Source organism: Sciurus vulgaris, assembly GCF_902686455.1.
Source record: "Sciurus vulgaris genome assembly, chromosome: 11".
NCBI classification, from domain to species: domain Eukaryota; kingdom Metazoa; phylum Chordata; class Mammalia; order Rodentia; family Sciuridae; genus Sciurus; species Sciurus vulgaris.
The window spans coordinates 115,752,846-115,770,402 of NC_136472.1; the positions used below are offsets into that span (position 1 = coordinate 115,752,846).

General features: G+C 46.2%; 1 protein-coding gene across 10 annotated transcripts in view; it reads left to right on the forward strand.

The window, feature by feature from the left end:
* The window catches only part of GRIK4 (glutamate ionotropic receptor kainate type subunit 4), a 410,374-nt gene that overhangs the window by 314,137 nt on the left and 78,680 nt on the right, over positions 1–17,557 (forward strand). The gene's annotated exons all lie outside the window — the stretch shown is intronic.

Here is a 17,557-nt window from a genome sequence, read left to right on the forward strand (position 1 = left end):
TTCTTGGATCCTCTTCCACCAGAGGAATCAGGGATTCTGACGGCCATTCTGAGTGTCTCTCACGTCTCGCATCCTCCCCACCACCCTCATAATCCACTTCCTTTCTAGGAGCCCTTCTCCAATGGCAGAAAAGGCTGGAAATAGGGAGGCAGGTGCGAATCACAGCGGGAAACAGGCATGTTAAAGAGCCTCCTGACTCTCTGAGTGGCTGAACCAGGGAATGCTCCCTGCAGGGCTTGCTAACTCTCACTTAATAAGCACTTACCATGGGCCTTATACCATGTCACATAACAGACATTTACTAATTTAACCTTATAAAACAGGTGCATTTCATTAATGCTCTCACCATAAGTGAGAAAAGTGAGGCTCTGGAAGACTGTCCTCAATTAACACCACTGGACACATGAGAGCTGGCTTTGGACCCCTCTATACCTTCCTGGTAGATTCCACATTTTTAAACATTATGGCAAATTGTGCATCAGAATCACTTTGGTGATGGGCAAATTTTTAGGCTTCACCCCACAAGAGTCCAGTGGGGTATGCCTAGGATAGGGCCCAGGAATGCACTCGGTTTCCAAGCTTGTCCTGATGAAAGTCTACTCCCTAGAGGCCCATCACCTCTGCCTCCCATACTCCGCGCTCATGTCGTGAGTCCTCCTCAGCCCTTTTCATGTGTCCAGTGTAGTTCCTTGTGGAAGGGCAATGCTTTGGACCCTTTTTGTAAAGTCACCCTTCTTGGAAAACAGTAAGGGAAAGGGAGATGGAGGGAGATGACCCCAACCCTGGTGCTGACTCTGTCATCAGCTCTTCACAGCTCCAAGCTAGGGCCGTGTGATCTTTAAGAAACAACCACAGTTTTTCTTATCTTCTTAAATGGGCACAAGGTCAGACAGGCAGCCAGAAGCTATGGGGATGGAATATCACACAATGGGTATTTCATTGATCTAACCAATCATTTATTGAGCACACACTATGTGCCAGGTGCTGTGATGGGCCTGAGGGAAACCAAGCCGAAAGAGATGGTCCCTGTATCGAGAAAGAGCTCGCGGTCTGGTGAGCAAGAGTGACATAGGAAAAAGTAACTTCAATTTTGTGTTATTAAACTTAAATCATGCCCTCAGGCTCATGGGTCCCTGAATAAGTAAGCTGCCAGCCTATGGGAAATTGTCAGGCAGACGTTTCCCTGAGCTCTGATAGGCTCGGGGTATGCGAAATGAAGACCATTCATTCATTCTTTCGAGAAGTGCTTGTTGAGTACCTTCTTTGCACTGGTCTGCCTTCTAGATACAGGGTTTTAACGTGGAGAAGGTGTTCTGTGGAGCATGTATTCTAGTAGGAGGCAGATGGCCCCCTACACAAACAAACACATAAATAATGTCAGGTCAGTAGTAGTAAGTGCTCTAGTGAAGAAGGCTACCGTTTAAGAAGGGGAGAAGGCACAAGGAAAGCAAAGGTTTGGAAGGGCAGGGAGAACATCCATTCACACCAGCCCCAGGCCCCCCATAGAAGCCCCACTCAGGTATTGAAAAATTCCTCTCGGACCTCAGTCCTGTTCTAGCAGTGACCCTGGAAAGAACACACCTTCAGCACCCCTCAAGGGACAATACAGTGGCCCTGGTCCTGCCCTCCACTTGAAAGACTGCTGATTTGCTCAGTCTCTTTTCACTTAGCTGTGCTTCTACATTTGCTGCCACTCAGACACACTTCTGCCAGCTGAGAGGCCACAAGTTCGCCTGAGTCATTAAGAATCGACATCATCATGCTGACTATGGTGCATATGCCTGTGACTCTGGAGGCTGAGGCAGGAGGCTGACACATTTGAGGCCAGCCTCAGGAATTTAGTGAGACCTTGTCTCAGTATAAAAGAAAAAGGGTTGAGGATGTAGCTCAGTGGTAGAGTACTTGCCTAGCATGTGCTAGGTCCTGTGTTCAAACCCCAGTCCCCCCGCCAACACACAAAAGAATAAGTATCATTAACCACCAGCACCCACCCTGCAGCCCCCAGCCTAGACAGAGCCTCTGCCCTGAGGCTTCCTTCATAGTGGCTACTGCCCTTCAACAGCAGCAGCTCCACAGGAACCTGCGACTATACATTTTGATTAGTAAAAGGAGAATCTGCTGTTTAACTGGCACCTAGATGGAAGATTGGAATGTGTGTGGTCCACAGGTTACCCTTTGGCATCCTGCCTTTGTAGGAGTAAAATTCCTGTCTGATCTCCCTGCACCTCACCCCATCCTTTTGAGCTAATCTGCCACACAAGTGCCTATTAAAGAGGGTGGTGTTTTTGACCTTCGGCTGCCCCCAAGGGACACATTCCGGACTGGACTTATAAAGTGTATGGTGAAAATCCCCTTATGATCTATTTCTTCTTCAGCAAATCAGATAACACTCCTGCTGCTTCGGTCTGGCTCAGGTACCAAGTGGATACTGTACACAATGTGTCACGGGCACAGATGTAGCTTCGCAGCGCTGGTCCCCAGGTCCCATCCCAATCACCGCCCGGTCTTTACCTCTTGACAGGTGTCCTTCCCCTGCTTATTGCAGGATGAAGAGATGGTTTAGGAAGTGATAATGAATTGTGCTTCTCTTCCAGGGTGGAAGGAAGGAATGTCATTATCTCTGCTCTAATAGTCTCCCAATTCCATCCAAGGTGATGCTGGCAGGGGAGGGGAAAGTGACATGGAGCAAAGGAGATATCTTTTGCATACTAGATACCACATATGCACTTTGCACAGATACGTCCAGTCTTGAGGAAAATCCTTCAAAGTAGACCAATTCCCATGTCAACAATAAGAAAGCTCAAGCTCATGGAGGGTAAGGCAGCTGACCCACGTCCTGCCACGGGCAAGGACTTGGGCACACTGAAATCTGTGTTTGAATTGGTCCAGCTCCAAAGCTCATGCCCTTGACTCTCCCATGCCTGGCTTTTCCCCACTTCCCTGGAATTCTTAAATCCCCAAATCAAAACTCCTTCTCCAGGTTCACTGCAAACCAGGAGGGCTCCTGGCTCTGGTGACTTGCTGCACTGGGTCTTCTTTAGCACTGGAATCTTCTTATTTGGATCTGGTTTTATTCTTTCTTTTCCCGCCTGGGCAAGTGACTATTAAGAGCTGGTTTTGATTATTTAGAAAGCACCATGCAGGGACCCAGTGGGTTGTAATTGGTAAAATGTCTGAACCAAATACCATATTCCCTGCCAGTGGCTGATTAAAGGATTATTACCATTTTAAAAATAGTCTTTCAGAATTCAAGGTTATTTTTTACTATTTAAAAGAAAATTACCATTTTGATTCAGCTCAGAGAGCATTTCCTATCTCTGGGGAGCTTTCACTGGAGTATATTTGGGGGACATATTCCCTGTGGTGTCTGTAGTGACATTCTGAACCTGAACCATCTCCTGATTTTGTATTTGTGGGCATAGAAGTTGACAATGTTGCCTCAGTCTGTCCCCCATTTCTGCCTATGTGAGACCCCCGTTCTCATCCCATGTGCCCCTTCTCCTTCCACAGAAAGCATCCTGGGTAATATCAGCATAGCACAGTCCCCTTCCTGATCTGGAAGAAGTCCTGCTTGAAAGAAAGTAGAGAAAAAAGAATCACAGTGTTAGAAGGCCCTTAATTTCTTCATTTAACTTGGTCTAAAGATCAGAGATTCTTAGCCCCCGAGCGACTTTCTTAGAGCTGTAATCGCAGGAGCACACCTTTTATTCAAGGATGGGAAATGGCTTAACAAGCTCTAATTAAGCCTGTGGGGTTTGATATCCAAAGCTAAAGATGTGGATCTACTCTTTTCCTATTGGTTCACTGTGTACTGGGAGGTGGACACCTTGGTTTTCTTCCCATGTGCAGTGAAGATGGTAACCTGTCTACATCTGGTTCCACATCTGGACTAAACCCAAGGATTATTGGAACTGAATTCCCATGGCTCACTTCTGCCTGCCTGTGGTTATGTGGAAGGCTGGCTCGACTGATGCAATAATAATAGCTGGCATTTAATGTCGCCTATGTGAGGTACCATGCTGAGTAGTGTACATACATATTTAAAGTTTTCATCCTTTTATCAACCCTGCATGAAAGCTATTCTCTCATCTTGTAGGTGGAAAAAAAAAATGAGGCAGAGAGATAAAGAAATGTATTCATATTCATATACTCAGTTAGTGCCAGACTCAAGATCTGAATTTGGGTCTTACTTTTTCAAAGTCCAAGGCACTTTACAACTGAGCTACACCCCCAGCCCTTTCAATTTTATTTTGAGGTGGGGAGAAGACCTTCAAGGCTTCTCAACTTCCAAACCAATGCAAACATGTTCTGTGTTGTGTACCTGAGAGCAACAACCCCCAGCCTCTCTGTAAGCACGTCTTGGGCTAGGGAATTCATCATCTCTTCAGGGACACATTCCAGAGTTTTCCAGGCACTGGGTCAAACTCTACTTCCTAATTCTACTTTCTGGAATATCCCAGAATAATCTACCTCCTCTTTCTTACCAGCTCTCAAATGTATAAAAACAGTTTGATTTTACGTCACTCATTCATTCCTTCATTCCTGAATTTAGCCTAAAATTTTTTAGCATTTACTCTTTGTCAAAGGCTGGGAACGCAGGAAAATGAGTCACAATCTATTTAAGAGCTCGTGATCTTTGGGGAAGACAGAAGTTGCAGCCAACCATGACTGTACAGTGTTCTGATCGTGCCCCTCTTGTTCTTCTTGAGCAGCAGCCTGTACCTATTCCCAACAGGCCATGTCTTACAAATCTCTCACCATGGATGTTTTTTGGTTTGGCTAGTTCTCTATCAAGACACAAGGCTCCAGATGGGGATGCAGGGCCCCAGACTGAGATTCTGTGGGACTATCAGTCACCTCAAACTGAACGCTCAATTTCTACTTGCTGTATTAGCTTGCTTACTGAAATTTGTTTTCAATTTTTTCTGAACTCTGGGCAGTAGGGTCAATTAATTATTCTGCTTGCCATCCTCCCCACCAAATTCATGGTTTTTTCGCTTTTCATGAAAAGTAGATCTGAGCCACCCTTTCCTTAGACCACTGATCCCTTCAACTATCTTCCTATAGAAATGGAGAGACTGGCAGGGATGTCCAGAAGAAGGGAAGTAAAATGTCTTCTAAGTCGATTGCCTATTTTGTTTTCCAAAGCAGATATAATCTCAGCTTTCAAGGGGTCGGTCTCTGGAGTGATTTGAGTGGGATTTGTATCAGAGGCAGGAGGATAGCTTATCTGAATCACCCTTCCAAACCAGGAACTCAGGGATCTAAGGTCCTCTTTAGAAGGTTCTGGGAATCTGGATCCAACTTCCCAAAGGTCCCCACCATTGCTAAAAGGGCAGCCTGCTGGTCTTTTTTTTTTTTTTTTGTCTTTGATATACTATTTATTTTATATTTGCTAATATTCCATTTGGTTATCCTGAATTTCCAAGGGGGAATTTCTTTTTATTTTTTATTTATTTTTTTATTGTAAACAAATGGGATACATGTTGTTTCTCTGTTTGTATATGGAGTAAAAGCGTACCATTTGTGTAATCATAAATTTACATAGGGTAATGTTGTTTGATTCATTCTGTTATTTTTCCCTTCCCCCCACCTCTCCCACCCCTCCCACCTCTCTTTTCCCTCTATACAGTCCTTCCTTCCTCCATTCTTGCCCCCCTCCCTAACCCTAACTCTAACCCTACCACTAACCCCTCCCACCCCCCCATTATGTGTCATCATCCACTTATCAGCGAGATCATTCGTCCTTTGGTTTTTTGAGATTGGCTTATCTCACTTAGCATGATATTCTCCAATTTCATCCATTAGCCTGCCGTCTTTTAATCTCCCCTGCTGCCATCTTGCCGGACAGTAGCCCACAGAGGGGCTGGTCTACCCCTTTCCCGGGGAGTCTAGGATCCTCCAGGCTTGGCAGTGGTGGAGCTTGCTTTGCAGCACTTCTGGGGGTGCAGATGCAACTGCTTTTCTTATTACAGCCCCCTGTAGTGGGGCCACCAGGAAATGCTTCTGTTATTCTAAAGGCAATTTGAGCAAACTTGCTTATGGGATTCGCTCTGGTGGTCCCCATCTTCTGATCCCTTCCCCTACTTCTAAGGCAATCAAACATAGAACCACAGAAAACCACGAAACAACCATCTCAGGGAAGATTCCGCATGGATGCATCTCTCATACGACATTGGAGGAACAGAGAGATTCCACCCGTCATCTGTGCCCTTGCTCCCAGCCCTCTTATCATGAGCACCTCCATGCCAGCATCCATTCCTTCTGCACTAAGAACAGCCACGAAGGCTCACACAGGTCGCCAGTGGGGGAGATAGCTTTGAGAAGGCCCTGATTTCCACCGTCTAATGCATTTTCAATTTGAGGAAGGAGTTTACCATAAATATGCAGATCCTTTGAAGCTGCCTTGCTGGGACCTGGCTCTGAGCGCTGGGGTGGGGGTTTGATTGCTGCAAATGAGCAGCCTCAGAGTGCCAGCTCCCCAGTGGGGGACAGACCTGTGAGAGTGGGCCAGCTGGGGAGGCTGCTTAGCCTGCCATCCCCCAGGGCCAGCCTGAGCAGCTTTGCCTTTGATGAGAGGCAGCAGATCGGGGTGAGGGAGGATGGTTTGGGGGCTGCTTTGAAGGTGACTGAGAAGTCACTTATTTCTTCTTTTTAATTAAGGAGCTGGGAGAAGGGGAATTGACACGAGGTTTAAAATAGTTGACACCATCTCTTAGAAAGTCATAAATTCTCAGAGCTGGAGGTCAGCTAGGCCTAGTTTCCCACCAGAGATGCATATGTGAAAGCCACATTCCTGGTGTAAAACCCTTCAGGAACCCCGTTTGCTTTCAGGGTGAAACGTGCAGTGTCCTGCTTACCTTCGAGCCTCTTCTCTGCCCTCCCCACTCCCACACTGCCCCAGTCATCCTAGATGATGGTTGCCTTGGACACACCAGCCGTCTCAGGGTTCACGCCTGCACACCACCACAGGTCTCTGTGTCCACCCATTTTGCACCTGGCCACTCCTCCTCCAGCACTCAGCTCAGGAAGTCTTCCCTGACACCCTGCAGACACCGGTGAAGTGCTCTGTTTATTGTCCGCCTGTGCTTGCCTGTGCTGTAGCACCCACACACTGCTGTCATTCTGGGCCTGGGGACTCTTGCAGTGTGACTGGCACTGCCCTGCTGGAGTGGGTGCAGCAGTGAGCAGGGCCTGGGCTGTGCAGAGCCTCACTGGGTCGTGGGGCAGTGTGCACAGAGCACGTGCTTTCCAGGTCTTAAGGAGCTCATGGCCAACAGGGACGGTGGAGCCCCAGGACCTGAGGGTTTCAGAAACTTTGAAAGCCACAGCTCCCCAACTTGTTCAAGAGAGATTTCATGTGCCAAACCTCCCCAATGGTAACTGGTATTTTAAAAAATTGAATTGAGAGGTCCTTTGAATCACTGATCTGTTTCTCTCTCTTTGCATTTTCTTCCTCTAAGAACATTGCTCTCTCTGGTTCTTTTGAAGACTTCCTTATCTTCTCTTGTGAGAATCTGGCTATCTTGGCACCTCAGGGATGAACCATGGTCAAGGGCAGATGAGCTGACTTTGGAAGGGTGTATGCAACCTGAAGGACCTTCTCTCTCCTCTGGCTTCCCTAGTTCCCTGGTTCTTTGTCCCAAAGCATGGGAACTTTCTGCTTATCAGCTTTGATGGAAAATTCACTGACTGCAGAAACTTATTCACACATCAGCCAGTAAACAAATTAGAGCTGCTTAAATTTTTGAACAGGGGCCTGCTTTTGGGCAGAGGAGCAGGATTCTAAAGTGCTGCATTTTAAATATATTTCTTGTAATGTGCCCGATCACGCTTCTGCCTGAGATCAGCCTGGGGAAGTTTGCCAGTTCCCAGGGACTCCGTTCCCTGCCTCTTCAGCCAGCCCATGCCTGGGGGAACTGGAAGAGGGCAACCTGCTAATTCTGTCTCCTGAAGCAGTCTGCAGCAGCCAGCTCAAAAGAGAAGTGGGGCAGACCTGCAGCCAGAGGTTGAGAGCTGCAGGCAGGCCAAGCATCCACCTTCTGGGGGTATGGGGAGCGTGGCAGGGGTAGGCAGTGTGGCTTAAGTGGGAAGAACCTAGGTTTTAGCAGCAGAGGGCTCAGGGCTGAGTCCCAGCTCTCACAGTGTCTGGCATTTGCTTCCTAAATTTTCTCCTCAGTAAAATAGACATGATGATCATAATAATATCTGCTTCATGTGCATCATAAAATTATTGTGCACAAAATGGAACATTGTTTATAGCTGTGCTTTGAGGATTCTACTATACCGTGCAAATTTTAGTTCTGTTGTCTCACATGGAGATGTCTATCTATATATCTCTCAATCTTTGTTTGCAATATTCCTGAAATCTTGCTTGTAGCTTGCCACAGGGAACAGGGGACAAAGCTGGGGTGAGTGAGGCCTTCAGGTCACTCTTGCTGCAACACATAGGCCTGGAAGAGGACCGTGAGGACCGACCTGTGCAGGCCATGCTTGGTGGAAATCTGTTCTGCCAAGTGACCCCTCCCTGCTTCCAGAAGGTTCCTATGGTCTCCTCCCTGTCCTCCCTTTCTCTATTCTCCATCCCCAATCTTTGTCCTTTCTATCTCTGTTCCTCTACTTCCTGACGTTAAGTTCCACTTTTCAGTGACTCTGGGTGGGTGCGAAGGCAAGAGAGCTGGAACTCTGGCTACTCCTAGGAGAGGCCACAGCATATCAAGAACCTGCTTAGCATGGCACTACTCACACAAGAGCAGCTGACTAGAAATTCTCCATCTTCCCAGAACACAGAGCGCAGTGAGGCCCAGAGCACATGCTCCCCACTGCCCCCACCACATCCTGCATCCAGCAAGGGCCAGGGACCAGCCATACTCAGCCCCTCACTGAGTGCTCAGAAACTGCACCCTCCCTTGCCCTCCAGCATTCTTGGGACTTCAGCAACCTGCCTTCCTGAAGGACAGGGAATGATCGACTTCCTTCAGCCTCGATGCTTCATTAAAGTCATGAGTTCAATTGGCACCTGCCACTCGGAGCTCAAAGTTGGGCCATTAGTATAACTGCTTTCCCAAGATACTTCTCACTTGGTGAGTTGAACAAATGAAGCCAGGCGTGCCCTGACTGAGTCATGTTCTTTGGCAGTAATTTTCTTATAAGATGAAAAATCTCCAGCACGCCCAAACTCCCTGATAAATTCTCTCCTCGGTAGCTAATTTGAAATATCTTCAGTAGTCTGGGAGGTGGGAGAGAGAAGGGCAGATGAGTCTTCCTATTTGCAGACTCTGCCATGCCCTCACCACCTGTCAGTATGAGGAAGGCCAAATGGATCATCCCCCAAAATACTTGAGAGTCTGAGAAAAAGAGGGCTCTGGGGTGTTGGCAAAAGAAATTATTAAACTTGTTTAGTGCATCTGTCCCAAAAGGAAAGAGATCTGAGCATCCTTCCAGTCTTTCTCTGGGGAGATTCACTTCTGAAATCCTGAACTAGGTGGGGAGTTCATTAAATTCACAGGAGCATCATTGAAGGGTGGCATTTGTAGTCAGAGGCAACAGAAGTGACCCAAACTCCACTCCTGCCCTACGTGATATTTATCTGTCACTAGAGAACAGTCAGTGTGGGTTTATTGTCTTTGGCAGTAAGAATGGTGACCAAATTCCGCATCACCTCCCAGAGGTGGGAGATTAGGGATGGAAATCTGAGCACATCTTGGCAGAAGCCAAACACTCAAGTGCAGACAAATACAGTTGATTCTTATTGTTTATGGGTTCCATATTTGCAAATTTGATTTGATAAAATCTTTGTGTAAACCCCAAAACAATATTCACAGCTTTTTATTTTTTTTTGTAGACATGCATAAAGTAGCAAAACATTTTAGTCACCCGATGTACGCATCACTGGCTGACATTGAACAAGGAGAGGCCCTGCCTTCTTGTTTCAGTTCTCTTAACTGTAAAGAAGCATCTTTCCACCATGCCATAGATTGGCATTTTTGTGCTATTTTCCCTTCCTAGTAATTTTTCTGTTTAACTTCCAATCATAGCGTTCAAGTGCCGTCTGGAGTTCCTCAACACACAAAGATTGGGATGTGCTTTATAAAGAAGATCCATTTCAGTAAGCTTTGGGCATGAATTATGGTGCTGTTGTTCAATGTTAATGAATCAGCATTATATATTAAGTGAGGTGTCTGGAAACAGAAACACACATAAATTAACAAGGTCATATTTTGAAATTATATATAATATACCACACATTGTATATATTATATCTTGGCTGATGGAACTGTGACTGAGGCTCATAGGAACCCATTCTTTGTTTCCCCTAGGACCGTTCCCTAATTCAGTGTACGTAGCAGCTTTTATAGATCAGAACTACTGTGAATAACAAGAACCAACTCTAATGAGATTCAGCCAGGAGAGGAGACAGGCAGAAGCAAACTTAGGAGTAGCTGAAGTTTTCCTGCGTGGCCTTCTCTCTCTGCATTCTCTGCTCCCATATTCCTGTCCTCCTCTTTTAACAATGTCCAAGCACCTCATCTTCCTCTTTTGCCTGCCTTCCTCCTGGTTCCCCTCAAGTGGAAGTCAAACAAACTACATTTCTGGGCCCAAACAGAATAACAAAGGTCCTCTAGATCAGTTCTTCAATTGGCTGCTTGGATTCTTGCAAATGCATCTTCATGAAAGAGAGGTTGTGATTGAATGCCTCTGGTGTCAGGGGACTCACTACCTATAGGGACAATATATTCCATCTTGGAAAAGTTTTATTTCTAGAAAATTCTTCCATCTGTCAGGTAGACTTCTTTCCTTCTCTTGCTCTTGTCCTTGGTTCCATTTCTTGGGTCCACACATCCGTTCCATCCTTCTCCTGACTACCCCACTTCCTGGTGCTCAGAGAGGACCATTTTGTGGCAGATTGGGGAAGGGCCTTCCTTGTGTCCCTCACGTAGGTTTCCACCTGCTTCAGCCTCATGCCTCGTGGGGCCTCTTGGTGTCACCCCTTTTAGGCCTGTCTCTCCAGGCTCTTCCCCAAAGCACTTTGAAAATTACACCACGTTATAAATACACCCAGCACTTTTAGAAATTTCTCTTCGAGCTGGAAAGAAAGCCAGCCTATATCCTTCTCTTATAGGTACAATAACTAAAGACTAAAGAGAAGTGATACGCCCAAGGGAATTTCATAATTCAACCCAGCAGATGTTTATTGAGCGCCATTATGGGCCAGGCACCAACAAGTGAGCTGGAGACACAAAGGGGACTTTATTCACATAGTCACCAAATGTGTAGTAAGTGCTGATTCCACACTAGACATTGGGGATATGACGGAGACTAGACGGAGTCTTGTCACTCATGGGATGAATTATCTAGTGCAAGTCCCTTATGCCAGGCCTTTTATGCTCTGAGCCTGACTTGCAATTCAGGAGTGGCACAAACATCCACCTCTGTGCAACTATAACCAAAGATATGAAACAACAGGTACCTCTGCTACATGCATTTGACTCCATTCTCTGTATAGATTGCATTTTTTAAAATGCAGGTCTTGCCTGACTGAATTGATTTCATAATCTGTGAATGGGTTGCAACACACAGTTTAACAGAACAGTGCCTTAGGCCAATTGGGTCGAATGCTTAATAAAGCTCAGGTAGAGTTTATTTGATATGGAATCTTCCCAGCTGTCCCTGGACTTGTTTTGGATCTCTTACTTTTGGCATCTGCCATTGCTGTCCTCTGATGCTGAATTTGCATGGCATTCTATACTCACGCACATGTATGAGGGCTCTTCCTCTGACTCCAGCTTCAGCAACTTCCTTGTTCCCCAGAGCACCCTTCAGCACTCAGGTGCTAGCTCATGACCAGTCCCCCATATCAACTAAACTCTTGTGATGAGATGGTAGATTTAGTTTCAGTAAACATTTACTCCTTCATGCCAGGGTGTTCACTGGGGAGGTTGACATTGCACAGTTTTTAGTAGGTCTTATGTCAGTATAGACCACTACTGTGGAGACTCTGGAATACTAACTCAATCTCCATTCATTCCTGGGATCTCTGGCCACAGTGTTTCACCCCTAGATGTCACTTTCCTGCCCAGATGTCAAAACCAGTTCTGTGCCGTCAAAGAGACTAATACATTATCATAGGCATGCTTCCTAATGAAAACTTCAACTTGGAACCCTGATCTTGAGATTAAAACAAAAAACAAAATACAAGTCATTGGTTATCATTCATTCAACTTTGGATGGCCCTAGAGAAGAAGAAATTGGAATAGGAAGAACTTGTGTTTGGATAGGCCCTTAAACTTTTGTCATGTCTGTGATTGCCTCAGAGGATCCCAATAAGGCGAGAAGGGAAAGGAGATTATCCTTATCTTTTAAGTAGCAAAATTGACCTCCTGGGGCCAAGTGGTAAGAGGTAGACATGGTAGAACCCGAACCCAGATGTCCTGACTTCTGAACATTTGCATTTCTATTAGATGCCAGTAGTGCTGCTGTCTTGTATTCCCTTAGCTTATTGTAGCTCATTAGAAGCCATCATGTGTATTATCTTGGTTGCTTATTAATAACACTCTACTATGTTGTATCAATCAGCTTTCCATGACTATAACAAATGCTCTAGATAATCTACTTATAAAGAGAAGAGGTTTATTTTGGCTCATGGTTTTGGGGTTCCAGTCCATGGTTGGATGGCCCTATTGCTTTGGACCTGGGGGGCACATCATGGAGAAGAACGTGTGGAAGAGCAAAGCAATTGGCCTTATTATGGCCTTGGCTGGAAAGCAGAAGGGTCAGGATAGTGGGGTCCCTCTGTCCTCTTCAAGTGCATGTCCTCAATGACCTGAAGGCCTCCCACTAGGCCTTACCTCTTAAAGTTTCTACCACCTCCAAATAGTGCCAAGCTGAAGACCTAGCCTTTAATACCTGGGTCTTTGGGGGATATTCCAGACCAAACTGTGGGATATGTGTAAATTTCATTTATTCCCATTTTAGATATGTAAACTTTCAAAGACTGCTGAAGTGACTTACCCAAGGTTTATGCATAACATAGGAGAAAAGAAAATATGGGTCTTGCAGTGCCCTATGCATCCTCTTGTTCCAAGCTCCTAAACAACCACCCTGGGCCTTGGCCAGGATCATTCCTGTGGTCCTTTTCATCTGGCTCCATTCAGAACTGCATTCTCCAACAAACAAGTTCATGATCATCAGGGATGGGTGTGGGAAGGCGCAGGTCTCAAGGTCAAGATATTCTACATCTGCCCAAACTCAAATAGATGGCACAGTAGTAAATAGCATCTGAGTTCAAGTCTCTGTTTAAACCCCTGTCAACTGTGTGATCCTCAGCAAGTTACTTGACATCTCTGAGTCTCAATTTCATTCATTCATTCATCAAAACTTGTATGAAAGTACCTACACTAAGCATTGTAATTGTTGTCTGAAGTACCTATATTATACCTGCATCTCTCAGGTGGGAATAATAACACGGTTTTATGAAGAACCAGAAAAATTTATATAAGCAAACCACGTGACCCAGTGCCTACCAAGCAAAGCAGATCAATAAGCATTTATAGAATCTGACTCTGGAGCAGGACTTAACCCACCTTGGAGTTACATCAGCCTCCCCAGAAAGGGCTGGGTAACAAAGAACAATCATCTAAATGTACATAAAATGTCAAAAGTTATGGCATAGTATGCACACCCACGGATCCGCAGGGATGTGGGGAAATCCCTCTGTGCTTTAGAAATGAATCTCTTTTTACCTACTTGACGGAGAAACAAAGTGATAAAATGACAACCCTGAGTGTTTCTAGGTAGGAGGGAGAGGACTGTGAGCCAGGAGGATCCCCAGTGCTCTCCATCAGTGGCAGGACCTGAGAGTCCCAGGGACAACAATCAGGTGAGTCCCTGTACCTCTGGGATGAGCCTGCAGGAGAGGGCCTGAAGGCTCATTGTGACAGGAGAAAAGGAGGCTAAGACACAGAGAGGGTTAGATCAACTCTGTCAATGTGCCAGGCATTGCACTGAGCCTGTTTCCATCATTGTCTTGACTCTGTAACAAAATAGCACAGTGGTTAGGACCACATGCTCTGGGGATGGAGAAAGCATGGATTAAATCCCCATTCTGGAATTGAGCAGTGTGTAACGTTGACTACCTAACTTCACTAGGACAAGGGAATTTTTTAAATCTGTAAAATCAGTATAAAAAGATCTAACTCTTAGAGATGTGCTGAGCTTTAAACAAGATATGCAAAGTTCCTGGTGTATTGGTACAACTAGATTTTATTGTGCATCTATGATAATAAGCAAGGCACTGTGCCAGGCTCTCCGGTTTAAAGGGCAGGCCAAACCAGCCATGATGCCTGCTTTCAGGAAGCTTATCATACAGCAAGAAAGGCAGAAAATAAGTGATAGCACATTAACAAATAGTCTGAAGGATGGTTCTAGAGAAGCTTGACTATGGAGATAAGGAAAGGCTTCCTGGGGGAAGTGACCTTTGACTGAGGCCTGAAGGAGCCCCAAGAGAAAACTAGATCAGGGTGAGCAGACACTTTCTATGAGGGTCCAGGCGGTAGGTATTTAGTCTTTCCAGGCCTCACAGCCTCTGTTGCAATTCTGCTGTCACAGATGAAAGAAGTCAGAGAGGACATAGATGAGGAGGCTTTGTTCCAACACAGCAGGCAGTGGGGCAGATTTAGCCTATGGTTTGCCATCCCTTAAATGAGCTGAAAGAGGGCTGGGGTCAGGGGGTCATGACAGGGAGAGTTCCAGACAGGGATTGGCATGCACACCCTGGCAGAATGGAACTTGTTGCACTTGCACGTATGAAGAAGGCAGGTGTGAATGGAGCCAATCCCATGAGGTGAGGGTGCAGAGCCAGCAGAGAGCAGGCCCTGGTAAGGAGTTTGGGTCTCTACCCTTAAACCAAAATGGGAAAGACCTTCATGTAGGGCATGTAAGCAGTAGCTGGCGTGATGGCAGGGGAGATTTTGCAGTGCTGGCTGGTGCCTCGTGAAAAACAGAATGAGGGTCGGGGCAAAGCAATTATGGCCTGCAGCAAGTTGAGCAGGAACTTGGATGAGGTTGGAGGCTGGGGAAGGATGAGGCTGGGGAAAATTAACCCACTTGCTCAGGGTCACCCAACCCTGTGATCACACTGTCAGATATCAGTGCAGTTCTCCTGACTCCAGGTTACACACTGCCCCCTCACAGGGAAGCAGCAGGGGATGCCAGTGGTCAGGGGCCTTGCAGCACTTCCCATGAAGACCAGCTTGCTTTTGCTGACCTGTGATCATGGCGCAGACCAAGTTCAGGTGTCAGACACGCATTCAGTTGTACAGCTGTCACCATTCAAAGGCCTGGAGAGCTCCTATCAAAGCCAGGGAGCCCACTCCCTGCCCTGTTGGCCCCCTATCTAAGCTTCCCTTCAGGCAGATTCTTTCAAGCTTGGTCCCTGGCTACTCTACCCAGGGGACTTAAATACAGCTCTTGGAAGAACAGTGGATCAGAGATAGCTGTCCTACTAGAAGCAAGAAGTGACAGCTCAGAGAGAGAAAAGAAACCAACACAATGAAAAGCAGACAGATTAACTTATAAAGGCACAAAATGCAGGCAAGTGGCCCTGCCACTCCAGCCACCCTGGAGCAACACTGTATCACCACACAGTGTAATAACTGGCTTCCCAATGACAGCAATGTATATTAAGGTAAAGATACCCACTCTGTTTAAGAGGACAGAGGAACGTGTTCCTTTAGAAAGGATTTTTGAAAACAATGGTTTTGAATATATAATTAAGGTCTCCAAAACTTAGTACTCAAAGGAGCAAGATTATTATTAATTTATATATAGATCTGTGTCCCCTGGTAATGTTGGGTAAATGGTGCTTCCTATGCACATGCAAGCACATCCTTACCAGTTATATTTACCTAAATTTTCATATTTGACTAAGCACGCCTATCATAAGATGTTTCTCCTAATAGCATTAGCATCAGCAGTTAGAAGGACTACACATTTGTTTTAAATATTGTGATTCCAGCAAAGCAGCACCTTGGCCTGTTTTGAATGCTATTTTTTCTACTTCCAGCTCTGTGACTTGGGTAACTTGTTAACTTACCTGGACTTGAGTTTCCTTACTGATAAAGGGGGCAACCGTGAGATTAGTATCCATAAGCTTCTAGTGCCCAGCCCAGAGCCTTTCTGTGCACGGTGGGCCCCAGTATGCACTAGAGCCTGCTTGCCCCAGCTAGTAAGAGCCCACTATACTTGTCTTCCCAGCTCTGTGTTCTGAAACATCATGGCGGTCACCTTGGGAATGTTTGCACCGCAGAAATTGGCAGATGCTATAAACCAGGGCCTCTTTTCCAGGAGAGCCAGTTTTTAAACATTCCCTAGCCCACCACAGATGGGTACCTAGTTACTACTAATCTCAACAAGCTAGCCTATTTCTGTGATCCTGTTTGTCCTGAGTTATCTTTCTGCCCTGCTGTGATACAACTAGCATCAGAGCCACCTGGAGGGCTTGCCACCACACAGATTGCTGGACCCTACCAGGGCAGTGTCTGATTTAGTGCATTCAGGGTGGAACTGAAGAACCTGAATCTATAATGCTGATACAACTGATCTGGAGAGCAAACGTGGAGACACTGTCATAATCTAATAAACCAACACCTCAGTGCAAGCCCTTTGGAGGACACAGAAGAGACTGCATCTTCTGTCTTAGGCAGTGGCATGATGGCCTAGTACATTGCACATATGCTCTCTCCTTTAATCTTCTTAAGAACCTCTGAAGGCAGTAATTACTATTTTAATCCCCACTGTACAGAGGGGGAAAACGAGGCTCAGATGAACTCAGTAACTTAGGTGAAATCACATGGCTTATAAGCTGGGAAGCCAGGTTAGACCCAGGTCCTCCAACTCTGGGTCATCACCTGGGTGATGCAGGTTGTACAGTGCTTAAGGGCAGGTAAGACTGAAATGTGACCTGAGCTCCACATGCCCAGCTGTGCACTAGCAGGGACACCTTAGCCTAGAGGGCTACTTTTTTTTTCTTTTTCCTGCATTAAGGTGCATTGCGGTTGGTGGTGGCCCTGTGCAATGCATATTCTCCTCCCTCACTATAACCTCCAGGGCCTCTAAACTGGTGGAAAGGCAGAGTGAATGGGAGAGAGAAAATGCAGAGAAGGCCCAGCAGAGATGTCATTTGAAGTGAACTCGAGCCCGCACAGGCATGGAGACGGGCTTATGAAACAGCTGTTTCTACAGGAGGGTTTGGGGGCAGGTGTCAGTGGGTTGGAGCGAGGGGATTTGGCTGCAGACAGAGGCGCAGATTGTCCATGATGAGAGAGCTGTATCTCCTGCCCACCCCTGGCACGTGTGTGGCATTGAAGGTGCCCAGTGGGTGGGGCAATTAGCCTGTATCCCAGGGCACCTGGCTCTGCCTCTCCCCTTCCTTCCCACTGTCTTTTTGCAATTAGACTGCACTGGGTAAGAGCTGCCAAACCACTTTGTTGGATCTGATGAGTTTATTAATTTCTTAGGGGCTAATAGAAGAGAGGGTGGGAGATTCATTTCCTGACTG